We start from the raw sequence: 18,764 nt of genomic DNA, 5'->3' as shown, positions 1-18,764 counted from the left end.
GAGGCAGGTGTTGGGGCCGCGCACACGCCCCCCGCCCCGCCCCCTGCCCTCCTGGGCCCCGCGCGGCCCCGCGGAGCGTCTCCCCCACCCGCGGCCCCGTCCGCGGTCCCTGACTGGAGGGTGGGGTAGAACGTGGGCTGGGGTTACCCCTCGGGGACATCCCGGCCAGAGCCCTCCGGAGCCCGCGGGCGCCCGCGGCCGGCCCCGCCCGCCCCGCCCCCTCCAGGCCTGGTGTCGCCCGCGCAGGTGGCAGCTCGGCCGCACACCTGCGCCCCCGTCGGTGCGGCGCCCCCGCACACGGCCGGCCCCTGCCCGCGGGCTCGGCGGGCTCCGCAGGCACCTGCCGGCGGGCGGGACTGACCTCGCGCGGGGCTTCCGGGAGCAGCACCCACGCGTCAGGCCGCGGGGGACCCTCCCCACCACTGCACAGTTTTTTACCGACTGCGGCAGCCCGCTCGCTAGTCGGCCGCGTGGCCTAATGGATAAGGCGTCTGATTCCGGATCAGAAGATTGAGGGTTCGAGTCCCTTCGTGGTCGCTCTTTTCCTTTTCATTTGACGCGCGCGCGGCACGTCCGTCCTGTTCCAGGGCTTCCCGCGAGGCGGGGCCGCACATGTGTACACTAGGGCCTTGCTCGCTAGTAGACCTAGCGGGTGACCTCAAGTAAGGAGAAATACGATGGCTAAAATTTGTTTCAGGTCCTAGAACGAGATAAGGGACTGGCCGAGATCAAGGAGAGGGAGGAGGGTGCTTCAGGCAAAGTATTCCCAGCAGAAGGAAAAACTGCTAACTCGTTGACAACCCAGAGGCACCTGGTCTTCCCAAACTCAGATTACTGAACTTCTAGGGGGAGGGAGGAGGAAGGGTTCCCTTAAAAAATCAGCAGAAAGGGGTAAAGGTGAGTTGAATTTCTAGGAACAAGATCTCTGACTAGGATTCCTTATGACTGTGGCTTTGCACATGGTTTGAAATCAGTGTTCTCCAGATTTCCATAGCTGCCATAAATACCACACGACCTCCCAAATAATCATCTCAGAGAGAAGCCTTAAAGACAGAAGCTGCAAAAGCCTTTTACCCTAAACTGAACTGTCCTCCTGAAACATTGCTAGTAGTTCAGTCATGATAGGTTCATTTTTAGCAAGAGTGCAAATCCCATAAATGGATCTGAGCAGCAGAGAGGTTCCTCAAAAAGTTAAAAATAGTACCATTTAAAAAAAAATCCAGCAATTCCACTTCTGAGTATATACTGAAGAATGAAAGCAGTGTCTCAAAGATATATTTGCAGGCCTATGTTCATCGCGGCGTTATTCACAATAACCAAGCAGCAAAAGAAACCCAGATATCCTTGGAAGAATAAATGGATAAACAAAGTGTATATACATACAATGGAATATTACTTTGTCTTAAAAAGGAAGGAAATCCTGTAACATACTACAACATGGATGAACCTTAAGGTTGATAGTTAAGTGAAATAAGCCAGTCACAAAAAGACAAATACTGTATGATTCCATTTACACAAAGTATCTAAAATAGTCCAATTCACAGAAAGAAAGTAGAATGGTAGTCATCATTGTGTGGGGGAAAGTGAAATGGGGAAGCATTTAATGGGTATAAAGTTTCAATTTTGCAAGATAAAAAGTTCTGGTGATCTATTGCACAATATGAATATACTTAATGCTACTTAGAAATGGTTAAGATGGAAAACTTTATGGGTTTTTTTTTTAATTTATTTATGATAGTCACAGAGAGAGAGAGAGGCAGAGACACAGGCAGAGGGAGAAGCAGGCTCCATGCACCGGGAGCCCGACGTGGGATTCGATCCCGGGTCTCCAGGATCGCGCCCTGGGCCAAAGGCAGGCGCCAAATCCCTGCGCCACCCAGGGATCCCACTTTATGGGTTTTTAAATCATAACTAAAAATACACATAAATATACAACTTTTTAAAAATTCATTTGGGGGCACCTTGGTGGCTCAGTGGTTGAGCATCTGCCTTTGGCTCAGGGCATGATCCCAGGGTCCTGGGATTGAGTCCCACATCACACTCCCTGCAGGGACCCTGCTTCTCCCTCTGCCTGTGTCTGTCTCTCTCTGTCTCTCTCTGTGTCTCTCGTGAATAAATTTTAAAAAATCTTTAAAAACTAAAAATATCGGGATCCCTGGGTGGCTTAGCAGTTTAGTGCCTGCCTTCGGCCCAGGGCATGATCCTGGAGTCCCAGGATAAAGTCCTACATTTGGCTCCCTGCATGGAGCCTGCTTCTCCCTCTGTCTGTGTCTCTGCTTCTCTCTGTGTCTCTCATGAATAAATAAATAAAATCTTTAAAAAGAATAAGTATTATTATTCCTTGTTGGAAAAGACAGAAATGGGCATTAAAATGGTATTGCTTTCTTCTGTCCAAGGTAATATCCTGAGCCAAAGGCAGATGCTCAACTACTGAGCCACTACTGTGATTGTTGAGTCTAGGGCAGTTCTATTTTTAACTTTTTGAGGAGCCTCCAGACTGTTTTCCACAGTGGCTGCACCAATTTGCATTCCCACCAGTGCACAGGGTTCCTTTTTCTCCACATCCTTGCCAACACTTGTTTCTGTGTTTCTCCACATCTTTGCCAACACTTGTTTCTGTGTTTTTTATTTTAGCCATTCTGACAGGTGTCAGGTGATAACTCATTATGGTTTTGATTTGCATTTCCCTGATGGTCAGGGATGTTGAGCAACTTTTTATGTGTCTCTTAGCCATCTGTATGTCTTTTTTGGAGAATGTTTGTTCATGTCTTCTTGCCCTTTTTTTTTTCTAAAAATTTTATTTATTTATTCATGAGAGATAGAGAGGCAGAGACACAGGCAAAGGGAGAAGCAGGCTCCCTGCAGAGGGCCTGATGCAGAACTCGATCCAAGGACCCCAAGATCATGCCCTGAGTCGAGGGCAGATGTTCAAACACTGAGCCACCCAGGTGCCCTCTTCTGCCCATTTTTAAATTGTATTTTTTGTTTTTTGGTCTGGACTCTCACTTCTATTCCATTGGTCTGTCTGTCCACCCTTATGTCAGTACCACACAGCTTTGGTTACCTTAGCTTTTACTAACCTTTGAGATCAGGAGGTGTGAGTCCTCCACGTTTGTTCCTTTTAAAGATTGCTTCAGCAATTCATATTGAAATTTATTTATTTTTTAAAAGATTTTATTTATTTATTCATAGACAGACAGAGAGAGAGAGGCAGAGACACAGGCAGAGGGAGAAGCAGGCTCCATGCAGGGAGCCCGATGTGGGACTCGATTCCCGGTCTCCAGGATCACACCCCAGGCTGCAGGCGGCGCCAAACCGCTGCGCCACCGGGCTGCCCCATATTGAAATTTAATATGAGTGGAAAGAATGCCTTTTTCTTTTCTGCAAAAAAAGGGTGTGGGGGTATGCCTGGGTGGCTCAGCGGTTGAGCGTCTGCCTTTGGCTCCGGGTGTGATCCTCGAGTTCTGGGATCCCATCAAGTCCCACATCGGGCTCCCACAGGGAGCCTGCTTCTCCCTCTGCCTATGTCTCTGCCTCTCTGTGTCTCTCATGAATAAGTAAATAAAATCTCAAAAAAAAAAAAAAGTTGTTGGACTCTTGATAGTGATTATATTGATCTGTAGACCACTTTGGTAGTAAACATCAAGATTTGTCTTCCTATTTAGGAACATGGGCTGTCCTCTTTGGGTCCTCTTTAATTTCTTTCAGGAATGTTTTATAGGTTTTAGTGTACAAGTCTTTCATCACCTTGGCTGTATTCATTCCCAGGTATTTTATTATTTAAATGTTATTATAATTGGGATTGCTTTCTTAATTTTCTTTATGGATTGCTGTTCATTGCTGGTAGATAGAAACAGAACTGATTTTTGTGTGATTGTCTTGTCCTCTGCAACCTTTCTGAGCTCATTTGTTAGCTCCTGTGGGTTCTTTGAGATCATGTCCTCATGAATAGAGACAGTATTATTATTTCATTTTTTAAAGATTTTATTTATTTATGCGAGAGAGAGAGTGAGAGAGAAGCAGAAGCAGAGGGAGAAGCAGAGGGAGAAGCAGGCTCCATGCAGGGAGCCTGACCTGGGACTCCATCCTGGATCATGCCTGGGCTGAAGGCGGTGCTAAACCGCTGAGCCACCTAGAGATCCCCTATTATTTCCTTTCTAAAACGATGTAACTTTTTCTTATTTCTAATTTCTAATCGGATGCCTCACATTGATTTTTCTTCTCTAATTGCTCTGGCTAGAACATTCAGTACGACGTTGACGAACATAGTAGCATAGTAATGAAAAAGGCATCCTTGTCTCATTCCTGATCTTAGGGAGAAAGCTTTTTCAGTGTTTCAACATTGAGGATGATGTTCACTGTGGGTTTTCCATAAATGTCTTTTATCATGCTGAGGAAGGGGATGCTCTTTTCTGTGCTGAGTCACAGTCTCCTTTATTATCTCAAAAGGGCGATATTCTTAACAAAACTGGATAAAATGGAGTTAAAATAGGAATATTGTGTCATTTCAACAAATTCCACATCAAATTTATTTAAAAGTTGAAAGATGGGATTCCTGGGTGGCACAGCGGTTTGGCGCCTGCTTTTGGCCCAGGGCGCAATCCTGGAGACCCAGGATCGAATCCCACGTCGGGTTCCCGGTGCATGGAACCTGCTTCTCCCTCTGCCTATGTCTCTGCCTCTCTGTGTGTGTGTGTGTGTGACTATCATAAATAAATAAAAATTTTAAAAAAATAAAAGTTGAAAGATTCCAGAGCAAAGGACTTAGCTGAATTCTCTACTAAAGAGTCCTGACCTAATGATTCCGAGAGAAATCCGGTTTGGATACTTGTATTGTGGTTTTCCCAGGAGCCCTCTGCTGCTGGAACACATGTATTTCATTCACACTCTCTCATTGATAGAGGTATCAGACCTGTGTTGTAGGGTTGACCTGTCTTCTACACCTACTTTCTATGCTGACTATTCTGCCTTTTTTTTTTTTTTTAAGTATCTTCATTTTTCGTTAAGCTGAAGCTTTCCACAATTCAGTTGAATTTTAACTTGACTTTTTTTAAATTTTAATTTATTTATTCATTACAAAGAGAGAGAGAGGCAGAGGGAGAAGCAGGCTCCATGCAGGGAGCCCGACGCGGGACTCGATTCCAGGTCTCCAGGATCACGCCCTGGGCTGAAGGCGGCGCTAAACCGCTGGGCCACCCTAACTTGACTTTTTGGATCTTTGACATGTTTTACCCTGGGGCACATTGGCTTCACAATGATAATAACTTAAGGATGAATAACATTAGGATGAAAATTTGCCATTCTGAGGATACCTTAAACCTGTATTTACTGCTTGATTTAATTTTTATTTTTTTTCCCTTTAAACATATGGAATGCTTCATGAATTTGCATGTCATTCTTGTGCAGGGCCCACGCTAATCTCTGTATCACTTTAAACTCTTGTAAATGTACATTCAAGCAAGCATGCTATTCTGCATTATTTTGCTAAAGACAAAGAAGTCAGGTGCTGACTTTCTATTAACCTCTGAACAGTTTTAGCTAGTACACAACCCTGTGGCCTTGCCTATGCCCATTGGATTCACTTACAAGCAAGTTGCTCTGTGTGAAGATCAAAGGAAAGATGGAAAACCGATCTGGAAACTGAATGCTAGGGACAGGGAGGTGATGACCCTCAGAGAGAACTACTACTATTTATTTCACAATCCATGGGTTGTCCTAAAGGGCTGTCTACCTAAATTCTTATTCTGCTAAGAGGTCTGTTCTTCTAAAGGATGAAGAAGAGGGGCACCTGGCTGGTCAGTTGGAAGAGTATGTTACTTTTGATCTTGGGGCTGTGGGTTCAAACTCCATGTTGGGTATAGAAATTATTTTTAAAAAGAAAAAAACTTAAATAAGAGGATGAGGAAGTGAGATGGAGAGAATATTGAAAGGCTCTGCCATCAAGGACCACTGATTCTCAACCACAAACACCAAAAAAAGATGTGATAATGTCTTCACACAGCTGTAAGGAAAGGAGCAAAAGGTAGACCATGCAATGAGTTTCCACAAAATTACACTTACTTAGTTTAAGGATTTTTATTCTTTGAGCATGTGCTTTTCAGTGCTGATATTTAAAATGCTTTTCCTTTTGTTTTGACACTTTAGAAATTAATGATTAATAATAACAAAAGTGGTAGTTTCAGACCAATAGCTTTATATTTATCCAAAATTATCAAATCCTATTCAAAATAACTGGTCACAAAATAGTCTCACATCAGATTACACAGAGCAAAAGGCATTCATAACAAAGGTCATTTGGAATAAAAAATAAGGCCCCAGCTTTCTGCCTTTTTGGGGCTCCTCACCATGTAAGATGACTTCAAATACTGTCCAATATTTGGCTTTTCAATATCCACACCCAGTATTTTATTATTTTATTTTATTTTTAAGATTGATTTATTTATTCATGAGAGACACAGAGAGAGAGGCAGAGACACAGGCAGAGGGAGAAGCAGGCCTGATGCAAGACTCAGTCCCAGGATCCTGGGATCACAACCTGAGCCAAAGGCAGACACTCAACCACTGAGCAACCCAGGTGCCCCACACACAGTATTTTAAATAAAATATTATATGTAACTGCATTTCACTACTTACACAGCATTAGTCTGGAACTAGACTGAGCTTTCCTGTGGGCAGGTAAGTTTTATTTGTAGTAAGTTTGTACTCAGTGAAATTGTAATTAAGCTGGGAAGGGCCAGATTTCAAATAAACATGTTAGAATAAGTTTCTAGTGATTTAGACTAAGTGTCCAAGGGGACAACATCCTCACAACGTGCTGGCTTTGTGCACACAAGTAGAGAGCAACAAGGTACAGGAGCTGAGAAGGATCAAACTGAAAATCAGGGACACCTGGATGGCTCAACGGTTGGGCTCAGTGTCTGCTTTTGGCTCAGGTCGTGATCCCGGGGTCCTGGGATCTGGTCTCGCATTGGGCTCCACACAGGTAGCCTGCTTCTCACTCTGCCTGTGTCTCTGCCTCTCTGTGTCTCTCATGAGTAAATAAATAAAATCTTAAAAAAAAAAAAAAAAACACTGAAAATCAGAGCTAAATAGAGCTATTGTGAGTTCGTTGCAATCCAGAAAGCACCAAGATGCAAGGGGTAGAGAAGGAGACAGACATAATGGTTCTACATTTCAGATGGATAAAACATGTAATATCCCATCATGCTGGATAAAAGATACACGAGGCATAGTAAACATTTAAGAGTGTATCTGAGCAAAAAGTGATGAGAATCAGGCAGCACCAAACCTGAAGTGGTAGGAATGCTCTACCACCAGCTCAGGGAGAGACTTCTAAGAAAGTAGAAGCAGGGGTGCCTGGGGGGCTCAGCTGTTCCAGCCTCAGACTCTTGTCTGAATCTCAGGGTCCTGGGTTTGACCCCACAATGGGCCAATGGACTCCAGGCTGGGTGTGGAGCCTATGTAAAAAAGAAAAAAAAAAAAAAAAGAGCAGAAGGAAAATGTTGATTGCCTATAGCTTAAAAGTCTCCTTGGCTGCTTGGAACAATTGAACATAATTTCATAACCTTGAAGCATTGATAGGCTTAGGCTTTGGCCTATTTACATAAGCCACCACAGCCTCAGACACCTCAGTGTGATGGTCTCCTTTCTTAATTCATTTATCACACTACATGGCATTAAGGTAAAAGAAATACATCAGTTTTTTTTAATTTTTTTAAATGCATCGGTTTTGATAAAGAAGTGAGCATAGTTCAGTTTAGTCTTGCAACTTGAGCTTAATCTAATGAACAAATCTTTGTTGAACTCAATGGGTTGGAAATATTCCCTATTCTTTACTTCAGGGTTTTCCAAAAGGAGTATTACTAGCAGTTTGGATGGAAAAATTCTTTCTTTATACTCCACTGGAATATCCTCTCCTCTATACAATTATCTGTACAATATATGATAATATGTACTATGTAACATAATGTCTAGAATTTCTGGACTCTACCCACAACATATAAGTGGCACGCCCCAGTCATAGTGACAACCAAAAAATGTCCCCAAATATATTTTTAAATGTAGATCAGAAGGTAGCAATGCTCTGGCTTGGGAACTCAGTTACTTTACTGCTAGAATAAACAAAGGATTTTGTTTCATATGATTTGCTCTATGGTTTCCTTTTAATTAGCAGTTCATTCCTTTTTAGAAGGGCATTCATGTTCCTTAGCTTCTTTTAAAAGAAAAAGCATATATTAGTTTGTTTCCACAGTAGTGAGTGAAGAAAAGCCATTTCACAAGTATGTTGAGAGTACATAAACTATATCTCCTGGAGAGATATAGTTGAAAAATGTAACACCATCATCGTTTTAGATAGAGGGGAATAACTAAGTACATTAACAAGTATATGGTACTTAATAAATCTATTACCTTTTTTTTTTTCTTTTAAAGAGCATAACTTGGGGATCCCTGGGTGGCTCAGCAGTTGAGTGCCTGCCTTCGGCCTAGGGCGTGATCCTAGAGTCCCGGAATCGAGTCCCACGTCAGGCTCCCTGCATGGGGCCTGCTTCTCCCTTTGCCTGTGTCTCCCCCCCCCCCTCATGACCTCTCATGAATAAATAAGTAAAATCTTTTAAAAAAAATAAAGAGCATAACTAAATATAGTCCCACTTGGTCAAGGTGATGGTCCTCCCAGCCCATACTGCATGATCCTGAAATTGTGGAACTCTAGACTCAACTCATGAGTTACATATATACTCACATGAATACGATGTGGGGAAAGCTTTCCATATCAAGCAAGCCTTTCTAGACATTTAAGGAGACATATCAGAGAGAGAAAAAGATGTAGCTGTGATGAGTGTAGAACGCTAGGATTCCCTTGTGACTGACCTTTAGAGGCACTGACGGGAAGTACCAGGAATGTAATTATGAGTACCAGGAAGTACCAGGAATGTAATTATGAAATATCAGGAATGTAATAATTTCCATAGCAGCTCCTTAACTTGATCCACTGGCTGCTTTTCTCAGCACCTCCAAGCAGTTATCTGAATCCCAACGCTATCTGCCTGGTGATGTAAGCAAAATGTTAGAAATCATTAAGAACTGTTGTTGTTTCTAGAAACTCCCTTGGTTTTTAGGATGCCGTGCTCATTAAATGATTTGTGTCACACACTGAATAGTAGCTTGGGTCAAGCTCTGTCTATAGTTTCTTGCCATCTACCTGGTGACCTATCTACAGTTCCTTGCCATTTACCTGCATCTATCTACAGTTCCTTCCTCATCTACAGATGAGGAAGATGCTCCTCAGGGCACAACCTGGAGGTGAGACACACAGATAAGTGTACAGCTACAACGCAGTGTGGCAAATTCTCCAACCAAAGGGAAGTGTCAGAGCTACTGGGGCATTGAACTCTGAAGACAGTAAAACACAGAGGACAGGCTGATGGGCCATCTTAAAACATGAGTACAGATGGTTAGACCATCTGTTAGACAAGGGAGGGAGGGAGACAAGAGGTTTTCAGCTGGAACGTACGAAGTTACAGAGGCATTCTTTAGACAGTACTGTTGGCCAATGGAAGCACAGATTGAGTAGGAAGGGGAAGGATGTGGGGCTGGAGAAGCAGGCTGGATACGAAGAGTCTTGTTGCCAGGCTCATGAGCTGGCCCATCAGCAGGTCTACACAGGCACATGAGAGTAGCTTTGGGCTTTATGGCAGTCACTGTGGTGATGGCATGGACGATGGACCCCACACCTGGAGGCAAGGAGACTGGTTTTGAGACCACACGAACAGTTGAGGAGAGCTCAAAGGAGGCAGGAGAACTTGCTGACCAAATGAGAAAAAGCAGCTCCCCTGAAGTGACTTTCACGCTTCTGACCAGAGGACTGCTTCCCCTTTCATCTCTTGTAAATTGTCATCCCTTGACTTTTTCTGTGTTCTGACAGAGCTTACTCTGCCAACTACACTCTTCTTTCTGATAACTTGGCTGGCTCACGAATCTTACAGCTTCACCTGTCTTTGCTTATATATCCACAAATATACATCTCTAGTCACCATGCTATTAAGCTCAAGTTTTGTATTTTGGCAAAGAAGGTCTAAAGCCTAATTTCACTTGCATGTTCCATCTCCTTCACATTGTTCAAAATCCAATGATCAGGAACACCTGGATGGCTCAGTGGTTGAACGTCTGCCTTTGGCTCAGGGCGTGATCCTGGGGTCCCAGGATCAAGTCCCACATCGGGCTCCCTGCATGAAGCCTGCTTCTCCCTCTGCCTGTGACTCTGCCTCTCTCTCTCTCTCTGTCTCTTATGAATAAATAAATAAAATCTTAAAAGAAATGGATCACAGACTTAAATGTAAAACACAAAACTGTAAAACTTCTAGAAGATACCAGAGGGGACAATGTAAGTGAGCTTGGCTTTGGTGATAACTTTTTAGATACAACACCAAAAGGGACACCTGCGTGGTTCAGTGGTTGAGCATCTGCCTTTGGGTCAGGGTGTGATCCCGGAGTCCCAGGACCAAAGTCTCACATCGAGTTCCCCTTGGGGAGCCTGCTTCTTCCTCTGCCTGTGTCTCTGACTCTCTCTGTGTGTCTCTCATGAATAAATAAATAAAATCTTTAAGAAAAAGATACAACTCCAAGAGCATAAAGAAATTAGTTAAGTTGGCTTCATTAAAATTAATAACTTTTGCTCTGCAGGAGCTGCTACTAAGAGAATGAAAGGACAAGCTTTAGCCTGGGTGAAAATCTTTTTACAAAAGAAGTATCTGATAAAGGACTTGTATCTAAAATATACCACATTTCCTAGTAATGCTGATCGGGTATTTGGGACTTGCATTTCTGTATAACATCATTCATGATCAATGCCAGTCAAAATTCACACAATCACTTAATTTGCTGACGGTACTTAAAAATATTAGAACATGTAATGGGAAAAGGATACTTTTTGTAACAGTAAAGTAGAAAAACAAAAACAAAAAATGTGGTGAGTCTCTATAGGGATTTTTAAAAAACTGCTGCCTTATAAAAAAAAAAGACGAATTTAGTAAATAGAAATATATGCCTTGCTCTTAATCTAGGAATTTAACATAATTCAAATATAAACACAAAAAAATTAGTGGAGGAAAAAAAAATTAGTGGAGGGAGTGTAGGAGGGAGATAATATAATGATTCTAAGGTTCACCTGGAAAAATAAGCATATAATAATCAGAAAAGGACTGTTAGAGAGCAGTGATGAGGACTAGCTTTACTAGATATTAAAAATATATTTTATAAAATGAGATAAAAACAGAGGGAGGCAAACTTTATGAGACTCTTCACGATGGAGAACTGGGGGTGGGGGATGGGCATTAAAGAAGCACCTGCTGTGATGCACTGGGTGTTACAGGTAACTGATGAATCACTAAATTCTACTTCTGAAACCAATTCTACACTATAGGTTAAGTAACTTGAATTTAAACAAAAAAATAAACAAAGAATTTTTTAAGATGTATTTTAAAGCTACAATGATTGGGGTACCTTGGTGGCTCACTTGGTGAAGCATCAGCCTTTGCCTCAGGTCATGATCCCAGGGTCCTGGGATGGAGCTATGTGTTGGACTCCTTGCTCAGGGATGGAGAACCATCTCCATCTCTCTCTACCCCTCCCCTGCTTGTTCTTTCTCTCTCAAGTAAATATATAAAATATTAAATAAAGCTACAATGATTAAAACACATTAGCACTGGAGAAGAAATGGACCAACAGCAGTGAGTGGTCCACCTGTGCCCTCTCCAGTATTCTTGCCCGCCGCTCCCAACCTAGTATCACCTGGGACTGTTACGTGACTGTGCTCTGCCATTCCACTTCATCCAGGGTCTATTTGCGATGGCTCCAGTTTGGTCTACCCTGACTTGTACCCCCGCCCCGCCTCCTGTGAGGGTCCTTGAAATCACTACCATCTCACTGATCTAACTCCTAACTCCATCAGTCCAGGGCTGTACAGGTTCTCCTGTAATTAGGAAAGCATATGCTTTCTTGAAATATGTATTTACAAGTAAGATAAAACCATTCAGCCTGGCAGCCTGGGTGGCTCAGCGGTTTAGCGCTGCCTTTGGCCCAGGGTGTGATCCTGGAGTCCTGGGGTCGAGTCCCATGTCAGGCTCCCTGCATGGGGCCTGTGTCTCTGCCTCTCTCTGTGTTTCTCATGGATAAATAAATAAAATCTTTAAAAATTTGGAGATTTAATTGCTCCAAATCTGAGCCTCTGTCCCTATACACCTAGGAGTTGCCGAGATCCAGAACACCCTATCAGAAGGTTGGCAATGAGCCTAGTGACAGGAAATGGCATGAGAGCAATGGAGAGGTTCATTGTATTCATTTTGGTGGCTAGGTATTTGCTCAAGCAATGTTCCACTATCTGTCCCTCTTCTTGATGGCTTCAATTAGAGTGAAGAATCCCTGAAGTTCCCAATAGGATAAAAACAAAACCTGAAGCTCATAGCTCTGTGTTTATTTACAGAAAACAGAAACCTGCCCACTCTGCAAGTGCTGGGTAGATGCCTCCTGGTGGAGCAGAGATCTAAACCCTCTCCCCGAGGACAGCTCACATTCTCTCCCACTTGCCTTCTGGGCTCATCCAGCTCCCTCTCCAGGTCCTCCAGCACAGCCACCACCTCGTTCCTGCTCTCAGCATGCTGCTCCCACATCCAAGCCTAAAGGTCCTTGGGCAGGAACTGCTCCTTGCTGGGGGTTCTGGGGGTACAGCCAGTGTTGGCACAGCTCATGGATCCCGGTGCGGCTTAGAGCCTCAAGGGATCCAGCTGTCTGGATAACAAAACTCTCTGAAATAGGCAAAAGATCTCCCTGGTACGCTGGATTCTGGTTTCCAAGTATGTTCATTGTTCTCCACTATTAAGGAACACAACCCCACAGACTCCTGTGGAGCTGGGAGGGTAAGAGCCTCAGCTTCCTGTGGCTTCATTGCTGGATTGAAACAACCCTAAAGGGTGTATTAAACTCTCTCCGTGGAGAGATCCCCCTTGAGGTTCTTTCCAGTGTGGCAAAGAAGTGGAAAACCTACAAACAGGACCATCTAGATGCCAGATGCATTTTGACTCAGGAAACAATAAGGAAATACCGTTAGGAAAAACAAAAGCTAAAATTATTTACATGCTTCCAAAAGACAATTTTCAGTCATTGTCCAGGAGCAAAGAAAACTGGTAAGAGACCAGAGATCATAAACTCCAATTCCCAGAGAGTGAAAGATCCTTGCTTTTCCTGCTTTCCCGTGAATGAACTGCCCCTTCCCGCTCTGATTCCAGGAGCCTCCCCTTTGCTACCTGACAGGGATGCTGTTAGGGATAGTGTAGGGGTTCGTCTTCCCCGGATCGGGGCTCCTTTTCCACATATTCACACCAAATGCTTCCTGAGTTTCTGAAGTGCTTCTGGCCCCCAGCAGGCCCCGGGATCGCCTACAGCAGAAATCCACGAGGCCCGTAGAGGTTTCCTGGGGCTTCTGCTACAGCCCAGGGAGGGCAGCAGGAAGGACTGTGTGCTCAGGCTGGCTCCCCAGGTGTTTTCAGGAAACTCGGGCGGCAATAGGATTGTAGTAACAAGCACATCGGGTGGGGGATGCATGAGCACCTGCATCCTAGGTCATGTCGTTCATGTGTGGCCTGTCTCACGAAATGCAAATGATTCAAATCACCACCCCGGGTGTGACCTTCAATGTTACAAGGAGGGAAAGTCGGTGAAAGTCCAGGACCCATCCCGGAGCAGACTGGTTTGGTCCGGATGTGCTACTCAGGACACCGGTTCGGCTTTCTCTCTTTTTTGTTTCTTTCCTTAAGGAGACAGCCAAACAACGCTGGACTTGGGTCAGGCCCCAAATAGTGCAGGCCCCGCTCTACCCTCCACCAACGTCCCCCGAGGTCACCGCCAGTCAGGAGGACAACTAAGGACAACCTGTCATTCCAAGTAACCCCGTCTCCGATAAGGAAGAACCGGGAAGGTCTCCAGCTCAAGCGTCTTCCTGGGATCCATCTCCGCGCCCGCACAGCGCGCGGCCCCCCGGGAGGTTCGGCGGCCTGCCTGGAGGAGGCGGCGAGCGCGGGGCCGCTGGGGGAGCGGGGGCGCTTGGGGGGCGTCGAGCCGACGGGCGCGCCCCAGGGACCGCAATCAGGCTCCCCACCCCCCGAGCGGGCTCCCCACTCTCTCCCGCCTTTCCCCCAACCGAGGCTCTTCTACTCCCCGCCCCCCGCAGCCTCCCCCATCCTCCCTCCCACGCAGGCCCCCGCGGAAGCCGGAAGTAAGGATCGGCCACTAAGGACCGCGAAGAGGCGGGTCCTAGAGCGGCCGGCGGGGCCTGCCCAGGGCTCTCTGGAGCGCCTTTCTAGGCTGCGGTGGGCCTCGCGCTCTCACTGGTGTACGTCCCGGCCCCATTCCTGCGTCCAGGCGCTCGCAGGCCGCGCAGCTCTTACCCCTGGGCTGTCGCTCCGGAGTCGGATTTGGTTCTCCCGCCGACACCACCCCTGGCACCTGCAGACTCCTTTCTTTGTGCCGGGAGGATGTATGCACTTGGCACACATTATCTCATTTGCTCCTGGAAGAGGCATGAGGTTAAATGATCTGATAGTCAAAGAGCTTCAAACTGGGAGCTATTTTAGCCTTTTGCCACAAGTCTTCAGAACTTCCTTCATCTGCAGTGCTTTCCCCCCTACCCCTGTGATAGGAGAATTCTGCAGTTTGACACCTCTCTAGACTCATTTGGGCTCTGAAACCTGAACAAATAAGGGTTCATTGCTTCCCCTAAGTAGATGAAGCAATGGATGAGACTCCCAGATGTGTTTGCAGAATTTTGAAGCTTGTAAGAGAGGAAAAAAGAATCTTCCCTCTACCCGTCTAAGTTCTTGGCTGGAGTCCTGGTAACAAAAGGCAGGTTAACAAGAGAAAACCAAACACAAATTTATTAACGTGTGTATCTCATGGACACATGGGAGAGACCCAGGGAAGAATGAGTGACTCTCAGGTAGCTTGGGATTCAGGCTTGAATACCGTCTTCAGTTAAAGACAAAGAGGGTGTAGGGGAGGTCAGTTACAGGAGCTGACCAGGAAAAGTATAAATAGGAGTAAGGTCTGTTAGTACCTTCTTGTTTCTTCTGATTCAGGGTCATCCTTCTCTTTCTCATACAGAGGGAGACACCCTTACAAAAGGGTAACGTGTACTCTGTTTTCAGAGATTCTCCTGTGTCTGCTATTTCTCAAAATAATCCTTATGCCAAAAAAACATATTTTGCTGCCCTTAAAACTCATGTCTTATTCTGATCCCTTTCCTTATTATAAGCTCTTGATTGGTGACCAGATTTTGAAAGGAAGGAATAACAAGCTTATATCCTTTCCCTTCAAAACATTTAAGGACATCTTCCAATATCCTTGAGTGGTCAGGTCAGACTCCCCTCTCCAACAGGTTTCTTCAGGTCAGGAGCTACATATTTACTTCTCATTTCACTCTGATTCTTTCAAACGATATAAGTTATAGACATGGATGACCTCACCCAGCCCCAGCATGGAGACCAAGCTCCTCAATATTACAAAGTCAGGATTACAAAATCAAGCCTCCTAGAGGCACCTGACAGGCTCAGTCAGTAGAGCATGGGACTCTTGATCTTGGGCTTGTCAGTTTGAGCCCCACGTTGGGTATAGAGATTACTTAAAAGTAAAATCTTCAAAAAAAAAGAAAGGATATTGATTGGCTAGACATCATTGCAAATTGGAGGGTTCTTGCAATGTGGTGAGATAAAGGCTTATCTTCCACTTTTTAATGAATTCAATCTAAAACCCAATTCCATGTGAGTGTGCTAGTGAAATAAGAAAGGATGTTTCAGTTTTGAAGGTTGTGATCGCATCCATTTCCACTGAGTTTTGTCAGGAAAAATTTTCAAATTTTCAAAAATTTTCAAGGTTTCCATGGTAGCTTGAGTAGGACAACTGTCCGAGTCATGGCTGCTGTAGCAAAATGCCACAAAATGTGTGGCTTAACTAACAGAAGTTTATATCTTAGAGTTCCAGAAGGCATAAAGTCCCAGATCAGGGTGGCCCACCGGGTTGGGTTCTAATGAGGCCCTTTCCTGTGTTTGGAAGGCTGTCTTCTTGCTGTGTTCTCAAATGGCTGAAGAGCACAGTGAGGAAGCAGGCTCCCTCAGGATTCTTTACAATGACCCTAATCCCATTTAGGAGCATTCTACCCTCTTGACATATTAATCCTAATTACTTTCCACAGATCCCATCTTCTAATACCATGACATTGGGTTTCAACATGAATTTTGGAGGGACACATTCAGTCCATAACAGTGATTTTCATTGATTTTTTAGCTATCTCACAACTCTTTGAGTCGTAGGAAACTGGTAACAGTGAAAATGATTTTCACCACAGAAATGCAAATGAATTGTGTCCAATGGAATGCAAATGATCATTGCTCTGGAAATGGACAGTTTAAAAAAATCAATTTGCAAATTTACTTCAGCATTCCAGATTGTCTATAAATGTGTAGTACTTTGAATTTTCTTTTGAGCCAATTGTAACATCTTACTGGTTGTTACGTTTTTCTCAACACATACTCATTTTCATTTGTATGAAAGTCATAAAATTACCTTTTTTTATTTTAACATGGTCTTTAACAATTTGGCAACAAGGAGTTTACACCAATGACAGAAACAAAATACCAGCTTGTTGCTGGCAAACATAGATTGAAGAACATGGTTTGGATCTGAAACTAAAATGGGCTATCTCTACTCCTTCCCATGTTTATACCTGGAGCCCAGTAGACTCATTTGCCTAGCAGTTGCGTGAAGGCACAAGTACTCTGTAAAAACACCAATGCAAAGAGCCGAAGAGACCATAGAAGCACAGCTGAATATTAGTGCCACCCAAAATGTGGATCAGAGAAGGAAAAACTATTACTGTTAGATTTTTCTTCCTAAGGGGAGGACAAAGAAGAGAGTGAAGCAAGTTAAGTATCTTCCCAATAATTCTAAAAGGCATTTAATCAAAGTGAGTGAAACAGGAAGGGGAAGTTCCACTTAAGTAGTTTTGTAAAAATTCTGTAATCATGTTTTTTGGTATTAATTTTAAAAGTAAGATCAGGGCAGCCCTGGTGGCTCAGCGGTTTAGTGCAGCCTTCAGCCCAGGGCCTGATAGTGGAGATTCAGGATCAAGTCCTGTGTCAGGCTCCCTGCATGGAGCCTCCTTCTGCTTCTGCCTCCCTCTCTCTGTGTGTCTTTTACTAATAAGTAAATAAATCTTTAAGTAAAATTAACCTTTTAAAATCCAATATGTCAGATATATGAAAAGTCATTTATGACAACAGCCTTTTTTTTTTCTTGTAGAATTTTCCAGGTGCACCAGCTACTCTTACCCCTCTCTTGTATTATCTTCCTGTCTTTTTCTAACTCACCCAGTTCTCCAAAAGAAGCTACACATTCTTCCAGTCTTCAGAAATCCATTTTCTGCTCCTCTGAAAGTGATCTTATGAGGGCAGCAGTTATACATACATAAGATGTATTATGTGCCATATATATGTATATTTAGTAATAGTAGTAGAAATCTTGCCAGAACGAGTTTCTTTTCCCCTCACCAAGCTTCTATATTTCATTTCACATTTCACTTAACCACAGTTGATTTATGTGCTGCAGGGATTGAGTCTGTTTGGTGGTGCATGAAACCATCTGAATTCAGATGGGATGGTTGGGTCTCGTCCACGACGCATGTCTGCTGATACCTGCACAGCGTCTCACATGTTGAGATTGGTATAAATTAACGGCGAGATGAGCAGAGTCATGAGTGGCCATGACAGGAAAACATTCCGCCCTTCAAACCGGAATCTCCTAGAGCTGGCGTTCAGCATTTGATCTCGACTCTTCTCCTGAGAAGTGAGGAAATGTGGGAATGTGCTCCTGAGGCAGAACCAAAGCTCACTGCATTGTAATATAAGCACAAGGGCAGAAACTTATTTTATTTTAAATTAAAATTTTTATCCTATCCTGTTTTATATTATTATTGCCGCAGCCCAGGGCTGCCTCCCCGGCAGGTGGAAAGCACTCAGGAAGCATGTGTTGGGCGAGCGGTAATCGCACCTTCAGTATGTAGGGAAAGTGGGTGCACGGAGGGGGAGCCGTGTTTCTGTGGGAGGATCCGCCATTCAGGGGCGAGAACCCGAGTGACACGTCACAGAGCAGTGTTCCGTGAAAGCCGTGTACAGGGCACACATGCAAACGCAGACACAGGGGAAGTACACGGACACCACAGAACCGGAAGCAGGGAGGTGCGCACTTCTGGCCCCCTCCAGGGAAGGGACGGTGCCCGGCGTCGGCGGAGAGGACCAAGCCAGAGCGCCGGACGCGGACGCCGGGGAGAGCGCGCGCTTCCACGAAAACGTGCGGGACTGGCCCCAAACCTCGCGCGTTTCTCAGCTCTCTCGCGATATCGCCACGGATTCCCTCCTCTCGGAGTTCTGCCCCCCCGTGAAGTCTGCACCAGAGATCTCGGCTTTCAAAACGTATCGCGATATTCTCGCTCTTCACATTTTCGGTGTTTTTAACAGTCCCTGTAAGAAATTTTTATGTTCGTTAATACTAGACGTTGGTCAGACCTCTCCGCAGGTTGATCTCAGCGTGTAGGAAATTAGAGGGAGGAGAAAAATTTTGTGTCAGAAGTGGGATTCGAACCCACGCCTCCATTCGGAGACCAGAATCCCCAGCGGGGAAGCGGAGCTTGAGTCTGGCGCCTTAGACCACTCGGCCATCCTGAC

At 44.7% G+C, this 18,764-nt stretch overlaps 3 non-coding genes across 3 annotated transcripts; 1 reads left to right on the top strand and 2 right to left on the bottom strand.

The window, feature by feature from the left end:
- The first annotated feature begins 464 nt into the window (after window positions 1-464).
- TRNAR-CCG lies at window positions 465-537 on the top strand. The gene has a single exon. It is a non-coding gene; the product is annotated as a tRNA-Arg (tRNA).
- Window positions 538-5,361: 4,824 nt separating this feature from the next.
- Window positions 5,362-5,463, bottom strand: LOC121501058. Its single transcript, XR_005990501.1, has one exon. It is a non-coding gene; the product is annotated as a U6 spliceosomal RNA (small nuclear RNA).
- A 13,197-nt stretch (window positions 5,464-18,660) lies between these two features.
- On the bottom strand, window positions 18,661-18,764 carry TRNAL-CAA. Its single transcript has 2 exons — window positions 18,727-18,764; window positions 18,661-18,706 (listed from the first exon to the last, which is right to left on the bottom strand). It is a non-coding gene; the product is annotated as a tRNA-Leu (tRNA).

Source organism: Vulpes lagopus, chromosome 10 (assembly GCF_018345385.1).
Source record: "Vulpes lagopus strain Blue_001 chromosome 10, ASM1834538v1, whole genome shotgun sequence".
In the NCBI taxonomy this organism is placed as follows: domain Eukaryota; kingdom Metazoa; phylum Chordata; class Mammalia; order Carnivora; family Canidae; genus Vulpes; species Vulpes lagopus.
The sequence above is the reverse complement of the archived record's forward strand: the minus strand, read 5'-3'. Positions and strand labels throughout refer to the sequence as shown.